At 31.4% G+C, this 5,768-nt stretch overlaps 1 long non-coding RNA gene across 10 annotated transcripts; it reads right to left on the minus strand.

The window, feature by feature from the left end:
- Positions 1–580: 580 nt before the first annotated feature.
- LOC130726014 (uncharacterized) lies at positions 581–3,884 on the minus strand. 10 transcript variants are annotated; one of them, XR_009014683.1, is made up of 7 exons: positions 3,436–3,883; positions 3,294–3,349; positions 3,034–3,168; positions 1,923–2,001; positions 1,571–1,851; positions 893–1,048; positions 581–800 (listed from the first exon to the last, which is right to left on the minus strand). It is a non-coding gene; the product is annotated as an uncharacterized LOC130726014 (long non-coding RNA). The 10 variants fall into 10 exon arrangements; XR_009014681.1 differs by having other exon boundaries at positions 1,923–1,998; positions 3,436–3,882; XR_009014680.1 differs by having other exon boundaries at positions 1,571–1,675; positions 1,758–1,998; positions 3,436–3,881.
- Between the last annotated feature and the right edge of the window lie 1,884 nt (positions 3,885–5,768).

Genomic DNA, 5,768 nt, shown 5'->3' on the forward strand with positions numbered 1-5,768 from the left:
GTTAGTTAAAAAAATTAAATTGAAAACCGTATTGTTTAAGTTTTTGAATTGTAGTGTTCTGAAATTTTGGAAAAAAGATTATGTTCAAGGTATACTTAATCAAAGTTTCATATTGATTATTTGTTGAATTTTATTTGATTGACACTTGTCCAATAATTCAGAAGCTCTATATGATTGACACGTAAGATTCTGATGAGTCTTAAACTATATAGTATTAGATGTAAATGATTCATGTATTTTATTTTTAAATCAACCAAATTAGTGTAGTTATTGATATATATTCAGTGAGAGTTTTTTTGCAGATCTCATATAAAACACATATTTATTAATGTTTTCAATTCCCATACGACATATTTTTATAATCATCTTTTTATAATTTTATATTTTTCAATTCCCAAAGTATATTAAATTATATTTTTCTATTAATTAACATAAATCTATTTCCATGTCAAATGCTTATCTAATCCTCCTCCAAGTCCCACTGGAATTTTCACAACAAACTTGATACCGCCAAACAGAATCAAATAAATCCAAAAAGAATTCAAACTTTTAGCAAAACAATGATTAACTTGATAAAGCATTCAAACGAACTCTATGGATTTGAACATAACTTAAAACAACTGATATTCAAAATTGAGTTTATAATTTAATACATCTGCTCAGCAATTGTGGTTTCATAAACACCCCAGAGTGTTGGTTTTCGATCTACAAAAACACCATTGTAATTCCAGATTTTCTTGTTGCGGTATTGCTCAATATCATATTGGCATGCCCTGCAATTTCCTATCTCTCTATACTACCTGCATCAGCCCCAACAAAACTGATTAGAAGGTGTGTAAGTACCTGGTAGAGAAATACTAATTAAGATAACCACCAAAATAAAGAAAAATACCTAAAAGCTTGCCTCTCCACGCCCAGTAATAGTTTCTCCATTAGAAATTATTTAACATAAAGATGAAAACAGAAAGATTTCAATATGAAGTTCATCTTTCGTGGTCCAATCAATATTGTCACTCTCCACACCACAATCAGCTCCACCATGCAATAACTGATACACATAAGAGGATCATAAGCAAATGTAGCAGTAATAAAAAAACCAAATAATTAAGAAAAGCAAGAGAAGAAAAAATAATTAGAAACCACATTGCTAGTCAAGGCACACTACAGTTGTACTTATGAATGAGGACTCATAGAACAACCAAATATATTTTTTGTGATGCTTATCTTCTTTGAACAACCAAATGCAAGAGGATTAGCATAAGACAAAGCTAACTATAGTTAGGAGTTGCATCAAAAGAATTTCGCTTTAAAATTTATAATGTGCAACACAGCTTATAAACATGACAGCAGGGTACAAAATGAATCTGAAAAAAAAATTAGGATACTAACCAATACTTAAAATATGTCAACCCAAAAATCCATATTTAGATAGTAGGCACAAAACTTTAAAATAAAGATTAGCAACAACCAAAGAAACTCTAAAACAAACAAAAATACACTCATAGAAATTGCAGTGCAGTTTAGACAAATCATCTAAATATCTAAGGGAAGGATAATTGCAATCACAGACCTGGTCACTAAACAAAGCAGTGAACATTAAAGAACAATCAGCCTGCTGGCATTATAATAAATTCGAGTAAATTCCTTGAACACATTAAAAAGATGACCCTTCAACCTGTTAACACATATCAAGAGCAATATATTAAAACTACATTGATATGCAACATAATCAAAAACAGAAAACACAAAGACAATACATGCCCATAACCCAAGATTTCGAACAGTTTCCTTCAATAAGAGACAATGATAACTGGAATATCAGCATCACACAGAATAACCATCCATAGCTTCCTATGTGAGAAAGAAAAGTGAAGTTCATTCATGGTGCAGTAGAACATAATCATTTGAATGACTAATCATACCTGAAATTGAACCAAGAAGAAGTGTGAAGGCACACCGGTGGAAGCGATCCAATAATGAAGAAGGATCAAATTAAATCTGCTAAAGTAGAGCAAAATTAACTGAGATTACTAATAACTGTCCATATGCTTGAATATTTTGGGAAAATTGTTTCACATCACAAAAAATCTCAACCAACACATGTCTATTAGTCCCCCAAGCCTTTTAAGAATATAATCAGGAAAAGAATTGAAGCTATAACCCTTGAGATTTAAAAAATCAATATCTGTCAGAGCAAACAGCTTCTGGTAAAGTGCTTATGCCAACTGGTATCGATTTAGGCCCCGTTTGGAAAAACAGCTTAATTAAGCACTTATGGTCATAAGCGCTTATGTCATAAGCGCTTATTCATAAGCTATTTTTAAAAATTTATTGAAATAAATTAAAAATAAACTGTATATAAGCATAAGCTGTTTTTCATAAGCTATCCTGATTAGCTTATGAAAATAAGCTGAAAATAGCTTATGGCAGGCCATAAGCTGTTTGCATAAGCTCTCCCAAACACTGGTATAAGAGCTTATGCTGTCAGATAAGCTCAAATAAGCTCTTCCAAACTGGGCCTTAAGACAACAATTTATACCTTAACAACATGCATAGCATTAATCCATAATCCATTTATCTCGAGTAAAATACCAGTTTACCGATCTGTAATCATTTTTTAATTAGCTAGTTGGTGCTGAGTTTAGTGCAAAGAAAACAGGAACATGAAGCTAGAAGTAGTATGGCATAAATCCCAGAATTCGTATAATCATTTTATGATGTTGTTAAACATGCACTTTTCTTTGAGTATCAAATCAAGAAACAATCTCAGCTCAGGAGATTAGAAAGACTTAATATAAGGAGAATAAAAAGGAAATCAAAGGACTTCCATAAGAATCTTTTTAAAACAGCTATTACGAAACTGAATGAATCCTAAGGAAAATACTTCAACTTCAATACTCACTTTAGAGACAATAAATTCAGAGAACTTGAATCCTAAGGACAATACTTCAACTGGAAATGTGCTACATCATAACATGTCAGGTGTATTACTTAAAAATTGATCAATTAATTTCTCAAAATATAGAATCTTACTTCATGCAGCAATTCCAGTGAGTAAAGGCCCAACAATGTCCAAGGTCTTGTTGATCTTCACACCATGTCTCCATGTCTCATAATCCTCAATGTCTTTTCTCTTAACCCCTTCCATAACATCCCTAATTTTAATCACTTTATGGAAGAAACCATGAATGAAAATAGATTTAATATTACTATTGCAAGAAAATCTCCTGAAATAGTAGTAGATTAAAAAGGATCCAATTTTTTCAAATAAGTAAAAGGGTCACCATCCTTACCTCTGTGATGGGTCGATGCACAGGTCTTGTTCATTCTTTCCAAAAACACCATTTTTCTGCATGCCCACAAAATGAAAACCAAACATGATTATTACAAAGCAAAAAATGCAATAAATTTGCTAGGAAAAAGGAAGATGATTACTGCTTTGGGCGTATCATCTCTCTTATGGATCCATCTCTTTTGAAGCCTGAGCTCGACGTCGGACACTACTTGTAGCCCGGAATCAGCAGCTCAATTTCACTGCAGAACCGAACATGAAAAGGGTGGAAGCACGAAACAGAGCTCCACGAACCAAAACCGAAGACGTCGCGCCAGATTTAGAGTTCGATCCAATGAAGGTTTCAGGTTTAGATCAGCGTAGGAAGGAGATATGTTTGCGTAATGAGAGTAAGAAAGGGTTGCTTCGGTCAAAGACGACGACGGCGCAGATTAACGGTGGCTGCGTCTTTGACGGTGAAGGAGACGACCTGAAGAAGTGAGGGAGCACAGTGAGAGAAACACTGATAAGAGAGTATGGGAGGTGGGATTTAATCATGTTCATTCGTCTATAACTATGAGAAAGAGTGTCTTAATTTTGAATTTGAAATAAAAATAAGTAGACATTAGTAATTGGGATTCTGGGTATTGCAGATTTATTAATGGGTCTTGGAGAAAGAAATTGGAAGGTTGGCGTTTTCAAACATACACTAGAGCTTTTACCCGTGCGCTGCATGGCGAAAAAGATTATGAACTTTGTACATGAACAAATTAAAAAGACAACAATCCATTAAAAAGACAACATTCTAGTGTTTTTGCCCGTGCGCTGCACGGCGAAGTTTACTATTATATTTGACAAATCAATAGATATTTTGATTATAAATAATTTAAGATACTAAAAATGAAAGAACAGTCATAATAAAGATGTAGATACGGACAAAAAAAATTATGTGAATTTGCCTCTTATTGTCAATATCTTAAAATCAATATTTGCCAATTTTTAGCAGCTAGAATTAAGAGACTAAAAAAAGATGAGTATTCTCCAAAATAAAATCACAACGAATATCACACAACCCGTAAAATTTCAACCCGTTTTTTACCCGTGCGCTGCACGGCAAGGTTTTTCATTGTATTGACTGTATAAGAAAAATCATTGCTTATAAACAAAACAAACAATTGAAAAATTTCCCAATATGAAACATTAAAAAGAGTTATATTTGCATCAAAGAAACAAATATTTTTACCCGTGCTTTGCAAGATATAGTTTGCTATTTCGTTTGAGACATTTCATGTGTGGAGTATAAAAGATTTTTGCTTACCCGTTTGTTACACGGAGGGTACTCCTCTTATATTTGTAAACATGTATCAATACATACTAAAATTATACTCCCTCCGTTCCCTATTATAAGCCACTTTTTTTTGAAAAAAATTTGTTACAAAATATAAGTCACTTTCTAATATCTATGAAGCATTAAATAATTTTTTCCAAGTTCACCCTCATATTTAATATGAAAGAGATGATAAATTTTAGAAGTATTAACTTGGAGAGAGAAAATCATAGAAAAGTAAATAAGGATAATATAGGAAAGCAAATCATTTTCTTTACAAATTTATTACTAGTAACTACTTTTCTTAATCTAAGAGAATTAGTTATTTGTGACTTATATATAGAAACAGAGGGAGTAGAAATTATGAAAAATGCATTTAAATTATATAAAAAATGAAGTTTTCAATTAGTTTTAATATTAAAGTATTTTCATTAAAAATGTTCATCCCGCGAAAGGTTTTTCCATTGTAAATTGATAAAAAAAATTGGGAAGTGAACTATATTGTTAGGTAAAGCACATTTAACCTGATATTATATTGTAAAGTATTAATATATATATTATATTATAAAAATATGTGTTTATATATTATATTTTCAAATCCCCGTACGACGTAAATTTATTCACAGTTTTTCATACTTTATACATAAACTAACTCCAAAAATTAATTTTATAATAGCATTAAAATGAAAAGTAGAGAAATTTTATCATCACAGATTTTTCTATTAAATTTTACAGGGAAATATTTTTATGTTTGTACCTCCTTGTTGGAGCTTGAAATCCTATAATTCAAACATGACAAAGTATCCAAAGTTAAAGATAAATTCTGATTATTTGCAGATGAATATGCAAGCTAGGGAGATCTGACTCAGAAAAACTTAGCAAGAACTGATAACTATGAAATTAAGGTAGCTGTAATGAGATACAACTTTTGGTACTTGGTTTACAGTCAAATTAAAGCTATATCAAAACATGTTCAAAAAAAAAAAAACTACGTCAAAACCAAGTTAATGCTCAGGCGTAACGATATTCATTTATACATAGAATAATGAGGTAGATAACTAACAGTGAGATATATAATTGAAAAGATTACTAACAATAGAGATGAAAACATGCAGCAAAGACCACGCGAGGCTAATTTCATGAAAAGATATTCATGAATGGACTATACTG

Source organism: Lotus japonicus, chromosome 6 (genome assembly GCF_012489685.1).
Source record: "Lotus japonicus ecotype B-129 chromosome 6, LjGifu_v1.2".
NCBI classification, from domain to species: Eukaryota; Viridiplantae; Streptophyta; class Magnoliopsida; order Fabales; family Fabaceae; genus Lotus; species Lotus japonicus.